Raw genomic sequence first — 16114 nt, 5'->3', positions numbered from 1 at the left:
CCATCCCGGGAATCAATCTGGTGAACCTTCGCTGCACTCCCTCAATAGCAAGAACGTCCTTCCTCAGATTAGGAGACCAAAACTGAACACAATATTCCAGGTGAGGTCTCACCAAGACCTTGTACAACTGCAGTAAGACCTCTCTGCTCCTATACTCAAATCCCCTAGCTATGAAGGCCAACATGCCATTTGTGTTCTTCACCGCCTGCTGCCAACCTTTAATGACTAATGTACCATGACACCCAGGTCTCGTTGCACCTCCCCTTTTCCTAATCTGCCACCATTCAGGTAATATTCTGCCTTCCTGTTTTTGCCACCGAAGTGGATAACCTCACATTTATCCACATTATACTGCATCTGCCATGCATTTGCCCACTCACCTAACCTGTCCAAGTCACCTTGCAGACTCTTAGCATCCCCCTCACTGCTCACACCGCCACCCAGTTTAGTGTCATCTGCAAACTTAGAGATATTACACTCAATTCCTTCATCTAAATCATTGATATATATTGTAAATAGCTGGGGTCCCAGCACTGAGCCCTGCGGCACCCCATTAGTCACTGCCTGCCATTCTGAAAAGGACCCGTTTATCCCGACTCTCTGCTTCCTGTCTGCCAACCAGTTCTCTATCCACGTCAGTACATTACCCCCAATACCATGTGCTTTAATTTTGCACACCAATCTCTTGTGCGGGACCTTGTCAAAAGCCTTTTGAAAGTCCAAATACACCACATCCACTGGTTTTCCCTTGTCCATTCTACTAGTTACATCCTCAAAACATTCCAGAAGATTTGTCAAGCATGATTTATTTCCCTTTCATAAATCCATGCTGACTTGGACCGATCCTGTCACTGCTTTCCAAATGTGCTGCTATTACATCTTTAATAATTGATTCCAACATTTTCCCCACTACTGGGTTATGGGGAGCGTGCGGGGAAGTGGAGCTGGGTCCATGATCAAATCAGTCATGATCTTATTGAATGGTGGAGCAGGCTCGAGGGGCCAAATGGCCGACTCCTGCTCCTGTTTGTTATGTTCTAACCACCGGGTACGATGGCAGAGTAGTTATGTTACGGGACCAGTAATCCCGAGGCCTGGACTGATGATCTGGAGACACCAGTTCAAATCCCACCACGACAGCTGGGGAATTTAAATTCAGTGAATTAAATAAATCTGGAATTAAAGAGCTCGTGTCAGTAATGGTGAGTGTGGAACTGTAGGATTGTCGTAAAAACCCAACTGGTTCACAGATGTCCAGTGGCGGAGAGGTTTAGAGCGGGAATTCCAGGATATGGAAAGGTCAAACAGATGCTACGGAATGGCCATGAATTCTTGTACATGTGCCCGATAGGGGTAGTTTGCCAGGAAATGTTCTGCTTAGATTAAATCATCTTCAACGGTTATTTAAGAAATATGATCAGGAAAATAGGCTGCGGTTGGCTGGGAACCAAATGCAAGGCTCAGGGGCTCTGAGCACAGCGAACTCCCTCACTCCTTGTTACTGGGGCATTCTTTTTATTCCCGACTGTTCCCACACCGCACCCGAAGACGCTGTCGAGACATAGCCGGGTTCACGCTAGCATAGTGGTTATGTCACCTACAATGTTTCTGCAAGATCCTACAAATCCCCCGGGAGGACAGACGCACCAACATCAGCGTCCTCGACCAGGCCAACATCCCCAGCATCGAAGCACTGACCACACTCGACCAGCTCCGCTGGGCGGGGCCACATTGTCCGCATGCCCCAGATACGAGACTCCCAAAGCAAGCGCTCTACTCGGAACTCCTTCACGGCAAGCGAGCCCCAGGTGGGCAGAGGAAACGTTACAGGGACACCCTCAAAGCCTCCCTGATAAAGTACAACATCCCCACCGACACCTGGGAGTCCCTGGCCAAAGACCTCTCTAAGTGGAGGAAGTGTATCCGGGAGGGCGCTGAGCACCTCGAGTCTCGTCGCCGAGAGCGTGCAGAAACCAAGCGCAGGCAGCGGAAGGAGCGTGCGGCAAACCAGTCCCACCCTCCCCTTCCTGCAACCACTGTCTGTCCCACCTGTGACAGGGACGGTGGTTCTCATATTGGACTGTTCAGCCACCTAAGGACTCGTGTTGAGAGTGGACTGCCAGGGGACTGCCTATGATGATGGTTATGTCATATTAGTGATCCAGAGGCCTGCACCAGCCCGGAGACATGTTGTCCCAAACCGCTATCAAACTGAGACGAAGAATAAACACCACAAGGGACTGCAGCGGTTCAAGAAGGTGGCTCACCACCACCTTCTCAAGGACGATTAGGGATGGGCGATAAATGCTGGGCCTCGCCAGTGATGCCCACATCCCGTGAATGAATACAAAAGAAGCACCGTCACTCTTCAGAATCCTGCCTTAAGTGGCCATTCTCATGAAGTGATGAGCATCAGCAGGTCGCTCGACCATGGGTGGGTGGGGGGGGTGGGTTGGGGGCAGGGGGAACATCACAACTGATCTTCCAGTATCAACCCTGGCTCAGTGGGCAGCACACCCACCTCTGAGTCAGAAGGTTGTGGGTTCGAGTCCCACTCGAGGGACTTGAGCACAAAAATCGAGGCTGACACTCCAGTGTGGGAGCGCCGCACTGTCAGGGGGGCAGTGCTGAGGGAGCGCCGCACTGTCAGGGGGGCAGCGCTGAGGGAGCGCCGCACTGTCAGGGGGGCAGCGCTGAGGGAGCGCCGCACTGTCAGGGGGGCAGCGCTGAGGGAGCGCCGCACTGTCAGGGGGGCAGCGCTGAGGGAGCGCCGCACTGTCGGAGGGGCAGCGCTGAGGGAGCGCCGCACTGTCGGAGGGGCAGCGCTGAGGGAGCGCCGCACTGCCGGAGGTGCCATCTTTCGGATGAGACGTTAAACCCATCTGCCATCTCAAGTGGACATAAAAGATCCCAGAGCAAGTATTTGAAGAATTCTCCTCAGTCTCCTGGCCAATATTTATCCCTCAATTAACATCACTAAAACAGATGATCTGGTCATTATCGCATTGCTGTTTGTGGGAGCTTGCTGTGCGCAAATTAGCTGCCGCGTTTCCTACATTACAAGTGACTACAGGTCAAAAAGTACTTAATTGACTGTTAAGCACTGTGGGACATCCAGAGATGGTGAAAGGCGCTATATAAATGCAAGTCTTGAAATGGGTTAGCCAAAAACTAATGCCACCACCGTCAGTGAGACTTCTCCATAATCCTTCAGCTGTAGGGCTTCACACCAGTCATCTGCAAGACAGCACCAGTGACACTGCAGCACTCCCTCGTTATTGCGCTGAAGGCAATGCTGGATCTCTAGATTTAACCCCATTCTATAAAGATAAAAAAAATATATAAATGCAAGTGTTTTTTCACCATTTGCCTCCCTCGTGTGTTGCTGGGGCACAGTGATCTTTGCTGGAACCTGTGCGCGGAATCAGTCTTGAGTATCGGGAGCACAGTCAGCACCTGGTGAACCATACCCGATCATACCGAGTCCCGCTCACCCATCACCCCCTGTGCTCGCTGCCTCGTGTCCTAACTCGCACCGAGTCCCGCTCACCCATCACCCCTGTGCTCGCTGCCTCGTGTCCTAACTCGCACCGAGTCCCGCTCACCCATCACCCCCTGTGCTCGCTGACCTACATTGGCTCCCGGTTAAGCAACGCCTTGATTTCAAAATTCTCATCCTTGTTTACAAATCCCTCCATGGCTTCGTCCCCTCCCTATGTCTGTAACCTCCTTCAGCCTCACAACCTCGAAATGTCTGCGCTCCTCAAATTCTGCCCTCTTGAGCATCCCCGCTTATAATCGCTCAACCATTGGTGGCCATGCCTAGGCCCCAAGCTCTGGAACTCCCTGCCTAAACCTCTCCGCCTCTTTATCCTCCTTTAAGGCGCACCTTAAAACCTACCTCTTTGACCAAGCTTTTGATCACCTGCGATAATTTCTTCTTATGGCGCAGTGTCAAATTTATTTGCCTTCATTGAATCATAGAAATTCACAGCACAGGAGGTCGTCATTTCAGCCCATCGTGTCCGCGCCGGCCGACAGAGAACTATCCCGCCTAATCCCACTCTCGGTCCATAGCCCTGTAGGTTACAAGTGCACATCCAAGTACTTTTTAAATGTGGTGAGGGTTTCTGCCTCTACCACCCTTTCAGGCAGTGAGTTCCGCCCCAGACCCCCACCACCCTCTGGGTGAAGACATTTCCCCTCAAACCTCCCCTCAATTACTTTAAATCTATGGCCCCTGGTTGTTGACCCCTCTGCCAAGGGAAATAGGTTCGTCCTATCCACTCTATCCAGGCCCCTCATAATTTTATACACCTCAATCAGGTCTCCCCTCAGCCTCCTCTGTTCCAAAGAAACAGACCCAGCCTATCCAATCTTTCCTCGTAGCTAAAATTCTTCAGTCCAGGCAAAATTCTTGTAACTCTCCTCTGTACCCTCTCCAGTGCAATCACATCTTTCCTGTAATGTAGTGACCAGAACTGCACGCAGTACTCCAGCTGTGGCCTAACCAGTGTTTTATACAGTTCAAGCATAACCTCCTTGCTCTTGTATTCCATGCCTCGACTAATAAAGGGAAGTATTCTATATGCCTTCTTAACCATCTTATCTACCTGGCCTGCTACCTTCAGGGATCTGTGGACCTGCACTCCAAGGTCCCTTTGTTCCTCTGCACTTCTTAGTCGGAGCTTCGACACGGCAAGCGACACCAGGTGGGAAGAGGAAACGCTTCAAGGACACCCTCAAAGCCTTCCTGATAAAGTGCAACATCCCCACTGACACCTGGGAGTCGCTGGCCAAAGACCAGCCCACCCTAAGTGGAGGAAGAGCATCCGGGAGGGCGCTGAGCACCTCGAGTCTTGTCGCCGAGAGCGTGCAGAAACCAAGCGCAGGCAGCGGAAGGAGCGTGCAGCAACCCAGACTCTCCACCCACCCTTTCCTTCAACCACTATCTGGGACAGAGACCGTAATTCCCGCACTGGACTGTACAGTCACCAGACAACTCACTTTTGGAGTGGAAGCAAGTCTTCCTCATCTCCGAGGGACTGCCAATGATGATGATGAAATGTCGAAGCAGGCTCGAAGGGCCGTATGGCCGACTCCTGCTTCTATTTCTGATGTTGCCTTGTTAGCCCTCCCCAAATGCATTATAAGAAATTGGAGCAGGAATAGGCTATACGACCACTCGAGCCTGCTCTGCCATTTAATACGATCATGGTTAATCCAATCATGGACCCAGCTCCACTTCCCTGCCCGCTCCCCATAACTCCTTAATCCCTTATAGAAACATAGAAAATAGGTGCAGGAGTAGGTCATTCGGCCCTTCGAGCCTGCACCACCATTCAATAAGATCATGGCTGATCATTCACCTCAGTATCCCTTTCCTGCTTTCTCTCCATACCCCTTGATCCCTTTAGCCGTAAGGGCCATATCGAACTCACTCTTGAATATATCCAATGAACTGGCATCAACAACTCTCTGCGGCAGGGAATTCCACAGGTTCACCACTCTCTGGGTGAAGAAGTTTCTCCTCATCTCAGTCCTAAATGGCTTACCCCTTATCCTAAGACTGTGTCTCCTGGTTCTGGACTTCCCCAACATCGGGAACATTCTTCCTGCATCTAACCTGTCCAGTCCCGTCAAAATCTTATGTTTCTATGAGATACCCTCTCATCCTTCTAAACTCCAGTGTATAAAAGCCCAGTTGATCCAGTCTCTCCTCATATGGAAGTCCTGCCATCCCGGGAATCAGTCTGGTGAACCTTCGCTGTGCTCCCTCAAAAGCAAGAACGTCCTTCTGCAGATTAGGAGACCAAAACTGAACACAATATTCCAGGTGAGGCCTCACCAAGGTCCTGTACAGCTGCAGTAAGACCTCCCTGCTCCTATACTCAAATCCCCTAGCTATGAAGGCCAATATACCATTTGCCTTCTTCACCACCTGCTGTACCTGCATGCCAACTTTCAATGACTGATGTACCATGACACCCAGGTCTCGTTGCACCTCCCCTTTTCCTAATCTGCCACTATTCAGATAATATTCTGCCTTCCTGTTTTTGCCCCCAAAGTGGATAACCTCACATTTATCCACATTATACTGCATCTGCCATGCATTTGCCCACTCACCTAACCTGTCCAAGTCACCCTGCAGTCTCTTAGCATCCGTCTCACAGCTCACACCGCCACCCAGTTTAGTGTCATCTGCAAACTTGGAGATATTACACTCAATTCCTTCATCTATCGGTTAAGAAACTGTCTATCTCTGTTTTAAATATATTCAATGTCCCAGCTTCCACAGCTCTCTGAGGCAGTGAACTCCACAGATTTACAACCCTCAGAGAAGAAATTCCTCCTCATCTCAGTTTTAAATGGGCGGCCCCTTAGTCTAAGACTATGCCCCCTCACACTTACCTGGATTGAATTCCACTTGTCTTAACGCACTCCTGTGAAGCGCCTTGGGAGGCTTCACGACGTTAAAGGTGCTATATAAATGCAGGTTCTCGTTGTTGAGGGCCAGCAGGTCGAGGGCAAGGAACCTGAACTGTCCAGCACACAAGCCCATTGTGGCACTAATTTATCCCATTGTTTGTGTGCTGCGATGGTAGATAACACGTCGCACAAAGGACGTGCTGTGCAGAGGGAAAGTGGAGAGGAGGCTAAAAAGGCTGCCACAAGCATTACCACTTCGTTGTTCAATCAGTCATTGAAGCCAAATTCCCCGGAAATAATTGAGGGAATTAATGGGAACAATTACCCGTTTAGTAAGCTGAAATGTGAATTTGATGGTCTGCAGCAACGGAACAATACTTGGAAACGCCGCGTGCTTCTGGAAAGGGTGAGCGGATAACCCTGGTCCAGTTAAGATTAAGCTACTAATGCTTCCTATCAGGACGCGATTGCTGATAGACTCGGAGAAATCTCAAAAAGACTTGTATTTCGACAGCGCCTTTCACGACCATCGGACGTCCCAAAGCGCTTTACAGCCAATGAAGTACTTTTGGAGTGTGGTCACTGTTGTAATGTGGGAAACGCGGCAGCCAATTTGCGCACAGCAAGCTCCCACACACAGCAATGTGATAATGACCCAGATCATCTGCTAGTTATGATGAGAACATAAGAAACAGGAGCAGGAGTCGGCCATTCGGCCCCTCGAGCCTGCTCCGCCATTCAATAAGACCATGGCTGATCTGATCATGGACTCAGCTCCACTTCCCCGCCCACTTCCCATAACCCTTCACTCCCTTATCGTCCTGTCTCCGCCTTAAATATATTCAATGACCCAGCCTCCACAGCTCTCTGTGGCGGAGAATTCCACAGATTTAGAACCCTCAGAGAAAAAATTCCTCCTTATTTCCATCTTAAATGGGCAGCCCCTTATTCGGAGACTATGCCCCCCCAGAAGCAATCTCTGAAAGACTTGCATTTATATAGCGTCTTTCATGACAACCGGATATCCCAAAGCGTTTTATAGCCAAAGAAGTACCTTTGGAGTGTAGTCACTGTTATAATTTAAATGTTATCAGGATGTGGGCGTCGCTGGCAAGGCCGGCATTTATTGCCCATCCCTAACTGCCCCCAAGGAGGTGGTGGTGAGCCGCCTTCTTGAACCGCTGCAATCCCGTGTGGTGAAGGTGCTCCCACAGTGCTGTTAGGGAGGGAGTCCCAGGATTGTGACCCAGCGACGATGAAGGAACGGCCGATATATTTCCAAGTCAGGGTGGTGTGTGTGACTGGGAGGGGAACGTGGAGGTGGTGGTGTTCCCATGCGCCTGCTGCCCTTGTCTTTCTAGGTGGTAGGGGTCACAGGTTTGGGAGGTGCTGCCGAAGAAGCCTTGGCGAGTTGCTGCAGTGCATCTTGTAGATGGTACACACTGCAGCCAGGGTGCGCCGGTGGTGGAGGGAGTGAGTGTTGAAGGTGGTGGGTAGCGGGCCGCTTTGTCCTGGACGGTGTCGAGCTTCATGAGTGTTGTTGGAGCTGCAATCATCCAGGCAAGTGGAGAGTGTTCCATCGCACTCTTGACTTGTGACTTGTAGATGGTGGAAGACAGGTGCAGAAGAGTGGGAAGGTCGGGGCAGATGAGCAGCAAGAGTATGTGGCATAGGTGCGGTGATTGTTTATGGAAGAGCGGTGAGAGATTGTGGCAGTGGAGGGGTGTGAGATAGCGGCAGAGGAGCGGCGAGAGATCGTGGCGGAGGTGCGGTGAATGTTTGTGGCGGAGGAGTGGCGAGAGATCGTGGCGGAGGTACGGTGAATGTTTGTGGCGGAGGAGTGGCGAGAGATCGTGGCAGAGGTGCGGCGAATGAGGTACGGGGCCCAGAAGAGGCGAGGGCCCAGGGGCAGCACGGGCCCAGCCCACACTGTGAGATATGTGTGCGCACTAGTTCCGTGCAGCAGAGCAGGTTTCCAGTCGTCCTGGTTAACCCTTGCCACTGGACCAAGACCTCGCTCTGTCAAGCCCGTGTGGTGGCTGGTGTGCAACGGTCACCCCGCGTTAAAAAATCCACGCACAGGCATCTTCCACCCCTTCAACTGGAGTTCAGGACTGGAACATCGGGTCCTTCATTGAAAGACCTGCAAACTCGTGGAAGCAAGTCATCCTCGTTCGAGGGACTGCCTATGATGATGAGATGGTGGAAAGGCTTTGGGGAGTCAGGAGGTGCAGTGGTTGAAGGCGGTGGCTGAACACCACCTTCTCACAAGTGATTCGGGATGGACAATAAATGCCAACCTTGCCAGCGACGCCCGCATTGCGGAAACGAATGAAGAAAATGGCCATTTGTGCGAGTTACGCGTGGGCAGGCCGCCTCTACCCCAACCTTAAGGAAGAGAGGGAGGAAATAAATTGGAAACAATATCCAAACCGCATTATTTCTTTGTAATGCGGCACAGCAAATCTGATTTGAAAGAAAGATTGCAAAGCGCAGTCAGCAGAAAGGTTAAGATAGATGGCTAGATATTCATGTGCCATTTGAACACTGCCTCAACTCACATTAGCTGCACTGAAATCAACCATTTAACAGACTCCTGCCATCGAGATTGCAGCTAGAGCTTTTAATTAGTTGTCTTTGAACTGCAGGTCTTTCAGGCTCTGATTTAATCTACACAATCCGGCGTTATGGCCGATATCGCTTTGCACAGATTATTGTTTTTAACCCCCTTTGCCTTCCCTTCCGCAATACTCTTCCCCCGCCCCTCGCGCGAGGGCCTCGGTTTTGGAGTGGGCATTGTACTCTGGCTCCTCGTCGAAGTGGTTGTTCCTCACGTGAGCATCGGCGGGATCTTCGACCATGGTGTGAATCACACACACACACACACACACGTGTGCATCACACACACTCCAGCTCTCTACCAATGTATACACCCCTGAGCTTTACCGAGCACCAGTGAATGGCAATTGGGGTCATCATCATCGGTGGTTCCTCGAACGAGGATGACTTGCTTCCACGAGAGTTCACAGATGTTTCAATGAAGGACCTAATATTCCAGTCCTGAACTCCAATTGAGGGGGTGGAAGACGCCTGTGGGTGGATTTTTTTAACGTGGGGTGACCGTTGTACACCAGCCACCGCACGGGGCTTGATAGAGCGAGGTCTTGGTCCAGTGGCAAGGGTTAACCAGGACGACTGGAGACCAGCTCTGCTGCACGGACCCAGTGCGCGCACATATCGCAGTGTGGGCCTGAGCTCGCCTGGGCTCTGTACCCTCATTCGCTGCACCTGCGCCCACGATGTTCCAGGGCACTGCGCTCCAGCTCTATTTATAGCCCCGACCTGCGGTGGTGTTCTCACACAGGTCGGGGCAGCCCACCATGTTCCAGGGCCTGGTGCTCCAGCACTATTTATAGCTATCTATCTATCTATTGGGTGTAGTGAAGCCAATTCCAGTGCCTGCCTTGATGGCCCTGACAACACTAACCAACTCAACATCCAGCTGCTGCTGTATCCAGAGTATTCCTGGTCTGCTGTCCTGTGTCCTAACTTCACCAAGTCCCGTTCAATGATCACCGCCGCCCCCCCCCCGCCCCGCCCCTGTGCTCGCTGAGCTGCATTGGCTCCAGGTTCGGCAGCTCCTCGATTTTACAATTGACCTCATTAGTGACAACCTTGGCTCAGTGGGTAGCACCTCGGCACTGAGTTGGAAGGTTGTGGGTTCAAGTCCCACTCCAGAGACTTGCGCGCATAAATCTAGGCTGACACTCCCAGTGCAGTGCTGAGGGAGCGCCGCTCTGTCGGAGGGGCGGCGCTGAGGGAGCGCCGCACTGTCGGAGGGGCGGCGCTGAGGGAGCGCCGCACTGTCGTTGCGCTTGTGCATTTCCGACATGACAGCAGTGGCCACACTTCAAAACTACTTCGTTGGTTGTAAAGCGCTTTGGGATGTCCTGTGGTCGTGAAATGTGCCATATATATCATCATCACAGGCGGTCCCTCGAATGAGGATTACTTGCTTCCATGAGTTCACCAATGTTTCAATGAAGGACCCGATGTTCCAGGTCCTGAACTCCAATTGAAGGGTGGAAGATGCCTGTGGATGGATTTTTTTTAACGTGGGGTGACGGTTGCACACCGGCCACCACACGGGGCTTGACAGAGCGAGGTCTTGGTCCAGGGGCAAGGGTTAACCAGGACGACTGGAGACCAGCTCTGCTGCACGGGCCTAGTGCGCGCACATATCGCACAGTGTGGGCTGGACCCGTGCTGCCCCCTGGGCCCTCGGCTCTTCTGGGTCCCGTAGCCTCATCTGTCGCACCTCCGCCACAAACACTGGCCGCTCATCCGCCCCGACCTTCCCACTCCTCTGTAACCTGGGCCCTGCCGATGTTCCTGCCCGCGCTCCAAAACTCCGACCAGGGTTTTGAGGACATCACCTAATCGCCCATCTCAAAATCTTTGGAGCAGCTCTTGCCGGAGGTCTAAGTGGTTCACTGCTCCAGCTCTTTTACTTGTCGACCTGCGGAGCTGATCTCTCGCAGGCCGTGGGGGGTGGGGCACAATGTATACATACACACAAACACACACGTCTTTCATTTTTCCTTTTCTTCCTTGGTTTCAAATCCCTCTGGGGTCTCGCCCATCCCCATCCCGGTAGTCTCCTCCAGCTCCACAACCCTTCGAGATCTCGGCGCTGGTGCATTTGCCCCAGAGTGACACCAGGGTGCTGCAGCCCGCTTGTGTGTGGAATTCAGCTCGATTTACACATCGGGCGGTCCTGCTAACTGTGCTTGGTCGGTGCTCTCGTACTGTCAGTCCTCTGCAATACTCCCTGTAGTCAGGAAGATAGTTGGGACAGGCTGCGTAACCCAATGACGAGCCTGCTGATGAGAACGTGTAGGAGGTTGCGGCAAGAATGCTCGAGGCTGTGGGTTCCGATCGTTCTACAAAATCATCTGTCTAGTGAGGATTTCCAGCTGTGCAGGGTTAAAGGTCAGGTGACATGCACGTTGACAAAACGCTTTCAAGCCAATGAAGTACTTTCGAAGTGTGGTCAATGTTGTAATGTGGGAAAAGCAGCCAATTTGCACACAGCAAGCTCCCACGCACAATGTGATAATGACCCAGATCATCTGTTTTTTGTTATGTTGATTCAGGGATAAATATTGGCCCCAGGACACCGAGGATAACTCCCCTGCTCATCTTCCAAACAGTGCCATGGGATCTTTTACGTCCACCCGAGAGGGCAGACGGGGCTTCGGTTTAACGTCTCATCCAAAAAACAGCACCTCCAACAGCGTAGTGCTCGCTCAGTACTGCCCCTCCGACAGTGCGGCGCTCCCTCAGTACTGCCCCTGCGACAGTGCGGCTCTCCCTCAGCATTGCCCCTCCGACAGTGCGGCTCTCCCTCAGTACTGCCCCTGCGACAGTGCGGCTCTCCCTCAGCATTGCCCCTCCGACAGTGCGGTGCTCCTTTAGCACGGCCCCTCCAGTAGCATAGTGCTCCCTCAGTGCCGTCCTTCCGACAGTGCAGTATGGTGCTCCCTCAGCACTGCCCCTCCGACAGCGCAGTATTGCTCTCCCTCAACACTGCCCCTCCGACAGCACAGTACGGCGCTCCCTCAGTGCCGCCCCTCAGACAGCACAGTACGGCGCTCCCTCAGCACTGCACTGGAGCGTCAACCTAGATTTTGGTGATTAAGTGGGACTCGAAACCCACAACCTTCTGACCCTGAGGCAAGGGTGCTACCCACTGAGCCACGGCCGACACAGCTATTATAGGACCCAAATGCTGTTGTTGCTGAGGTGGTCTGGCTCAGCAGTCAAGGGATGGAACCTGGCACCTTCGCGGCCTGTGTGACCCAGCATCGCGACGGGCAGTGCCTTCACCCACTGAACCATCGGCGGAGTGCAAGGCAGTTGTGGTTAAGCAGAATATGGTCTTTACAGGACTAAATAGAATTGGCGTACGAGAGTCAAGGGGAGAGCAGTGTTTTCTTTGCACAAGAAGCCACATTAATCTGTGAATTTAAAACATTACTAAACCGCATTGAAAAACACAAGAGATGAATAACACAACACAGACATTTACTTAACCACTGGCGTTGCCCTGGGACATACTAATTCACTTCAGTTGTTCTGTGTGGCGATGGCTACATTTCAATTAAGCACTGCGACATCAAACTCGCTGATAAATCGCTGGAATACGCGCACTGAACCTTCATTTTGCAGTTAGTTTACAAGGCGGGGAGGGGGTTTGGGGGTGTAGGGTTAAGTTTCCCTTTTTCTGCCCGTTCCCCTCTCCTGAAAATGCCATCTTCCGTCGCCCAAATGGCCACCCATCATCCCCTGTGCTCCTTGACACACGTGGGCTCCTGGCCAGATTTAAAAATTCTCATCCTTGTTTTCAAATCCCTCCATGGCTTCGCACCCACTCCCCCCTCGCTCTGTAATCTCCTCCAGCCCCCCCCTCCACCCCACCGCCCCGAGATCTCTGCGCTCCTCCAATTCTGGCCTCTTGAGCAACCCCAATTTCCACTGCTCCGCTTTTGGTGACGATACCTTCAGCTGCCTGGGCCCTAAGCTCTGGAACTCCCTCCCGAAACCTCTCCGCCTCTCTCTCCTCCTTTAAGACGCTCCTTAAAACCGACCTCTCTGACCAAGCTTTTGGTCACCTGTCCCTAATGTCTCCTTATGCGGCTCGGGGCCAAATTTTGATTTGTAACGCTCCTGTGAAGCGCCTTAAGACGTTTCACTACGTTAAACCTGCTATATAAATGCAAGTTGTTGTTCATCTGTGAGCCTAGATGGCAAATGTAGGATTTGTCCATGAAGAATATCACATCCAAACCCAATCTGTTCTCACCCAACATACCCATACACGCGACTCTCCAGCAGGGAGTTAACCATTTCTTCTTGTGCTGGTGTCACATCCCCAGCATTGAAGCACTGACCACATTCGACCGGCTCCGCTGGGCAGGCCACATTGTCCGCATGCCAGACACAAGACTCCCAAAGCAAGCGCTCCACTCGGAACTCCTTCACGGCAAACGAGCCAAAGGTGGGCAGAGGAAACGTTTCAAGGACACCCTCAAAGCCTCCCTGATAAAGTGCAACATCCCCACCGACACCTGGGAGTCCCTGGCCCAAAGACCAGTCCGCCCCAAGTGGAGAAAGAGCATCCGGGAGGGCGCTGAGCGCTTCGAGTCTCGTCGCTGAGAGCGTGCAGAAACCAAGCGCAGGCAGCGGAAGGCGCGTGCGGCAAACCTGTCCCACCCTCCCCTTCCCTCAACCACTATCTGTCCCACCTGTGACAGAGTCTGTGGTTCCCGTATTGGACTGTTCAGCCACCTAAGGACTCACTTGAAGAGTGGAAGCAAGTCTTCCTCGATTCCGAGGGACTTCCTATGATGATGATGGTGTGGGAAGGAACAAGAGCCTGGCCCTGACTCCGCCCCCCTCCCCCGCCGCACAGCTATTGGGGAAGGTGATATCATTCCTGTCAGTCCAGGCTGACAATAGGGTGGTTTCAGTGAGTGGCCCTCGTCCACTCCCTCCACCACCGGCGCCCCCTGGCTGCAGTGTGCACCATCTACAAGATGCACTGCAGCAACTCGCCAAGGCTTCGTCGGCAGCACCTCCTGAACCCACGACCTCTGCAGCCTAGAAGGACAAGGGCGGCAGGCGCAGGAGAACACCACCACCTCCACGTTCCTCTCCAAATCCCACACCATTTGACTTGGAAATCTAACAGCCGTTCCTTCAGCGTCGCTGGGTCACAGTCCTGGAACTCCCTCCCTCACAGCACTGTGGGAGCACCTTCACCATACGGACTGCAGCGGTTCAAGGCGGCGGCTCACCACCACCTTCTCCAGGGGCGATTAGGGATGGCCAATAAATGCTGGGCCTTGGCAGTGATGACCACATCGCAGAAATAAAGAAAAAGTAAAGAGAAAGACTCACCTGAACAACAATAGCGTTTCCTCAAAGCGACAACCAGAAAGTGGGATATTGCCATAGATCCTCTTCTCTTGTCATGCTCTGATCAGCACCTCCCTCTTGTATGCTCAGCTGAAATCAAGAGTTTAGCAAATGGGTAATGACTGGTTTCAACCCATATTCTAGCACTTTCAGCACGACAGCTATGGTTCAGTGGGTAGCACACTCGCCTCAGACATGATGGCCGTGGGTTCAATTCCCACTCCAGAGACCCGAGCACAAAATCTAGGTCGACACTCCCAGTGCAGTACTGAGGGAGTGCCGCACTGTCGGAGGGGCGGTACTGAGGGAGCGCGTACTGCACTGTCGGAGGGGCGGTACTGATGGAGCGTCGCACTGCACTGTCGGAGGGGTGGTACCGAGGGAGCGTCGCACTGCACTGTCGGAGGGGCGGTACCGAGGGAGCGTCGCACTGTCGGAACTGAGGGAGCGGCGCACTGTCGGAGGCGCAGTACTGAGGGAGCGCCGCACTGTCGGAGGTGCGGTCCTTCAGATGAGACGTTAAACCGAGGCCCCGTCTGCCCTCACAGGTGGGTGTAAAAGATCCCATGGTCACTATTGGAAGAAGAGCAGGGGAGCTCTCTCCGGTGTCCTGGGGCCAATATTTATCCTTCAATCAACGTAACTAAAACAGAGGATCTGGGTCATTATCACTTTTCTGCTTGTGGGAGCTTGCTGTGCGCAAATTGGTTGCCGCGTTTCCCACATTCCAACAGTGACTACACTTCAATAAAGTACTTTGTTGGCTGTAAAGCGCTTTGGGTCATCTGAGGGTCGTGAAATGCAAGTCTTTCTTTTCCTTTACTCCGAGGCAGAAGGACCAGCGGGTACCTCCCAAGTCCCTCCCCTCCGCCCCTACCCCCCAGTTTCTTCTTCACACCCCTTGAACTGGAAGACACAGGGCCTGATGGGCCTGGGGCAAACTGATCTAAATGGGCCGATAGTTCTGTTTGTTCATATTCATTACATGACATATATGATTCTGATTCTGAGTATGAAAACATAGGCCAGTATATTCAACAATGAGAGCATAGATTCTGTATCAAGTCGGTATATATTCTCGTTGTTAACATTGCAATATTAGATTCCTATACTTATATGCAAATTTATCTCAATAACATGTGAAATAAAACAGGCTAGTACACATTCTGTTCTGTATATATCATCATCAAAGGCGGTCCCTCGAAGCGAGGATGACTTGCTTCCACACCAAAAAAGGATGAGTTCACAGATGTTTCAATGAAGGACCTAATATTCCGGATCCCGAACTACATCCTGAAGGGTGGAAGATGCCTGTGAGTGGATTTTTTTAACGTGGGGTGACCGTTGCACACCAGCCACCACACGGGCTTGACAGATTAGGTCTTGGTCCAGGGGCAAGGGTTAACCAGGACGACTGGAGACCAGCTCTGCTGCACGGACCTAGTGCGCACATATCGCACAGTGTGGGGCTGGGCCCGTGCTGCCCCTGGGCCCCTCGCCTCTTCTGGGCCCTCGACTCACGCCTCTCCCGGGCCCTGATAGCATCGCTCTACGATCACTCGCCGCTCCTGCGCCCCGACCTCGCCGCTCCTGCTGTACCTGCCCACGGCATTCGGCACGGTGGCCCAACCTGCAAGGACAATCAGCAGGTCAGGGCCTTCAAAAGGAGCAGCGTGTAGAGGCATGCCATTTTAAGGTACAGCAT

At 52.5% G+C, this 16114-nt stretch overlaps 1 protein-coding gene across 1 annotated transcript in view; it reads right to left on the bottom strand.

The window, feature by feature from the left end:
• The window catches only part of nudt22 (nudix (nucleoside diphosphate linked moiety X)-type motif 22), a 56219-nt gene that overhangs the window by 22732 nt on the left and 17373 nt on the right, over positions 1-16114 (bottom strand). The window contains exon 2 of the mRNA XM_070868211.1: positions 14392-14499. The gene's annotated coding sequence lies outside the window, so the exon portion shown is untranslated. The remainder of the gene's footprint in view (positions 1-14391; positions 14500-16114) is intronic.

Source organism: Pristiophorus japonicus, chromosome 27 (assembly GCF_044704955.1).
Source record: "Pristiophorus japonicus isolate sPriJap1 chromosome 27, sPriJap1.hap1, whole genome shotgun sequence".
Taxonomy (NCBI): Eukaryota; Metazoa; Chordata; class Chondrichthyes; family Pristiophoridae; genus Pristiophorus; species Pristiophorus japonicus.
This window is presented reverse-complemented; position numbering and strand designations above follow the sequence as displayed.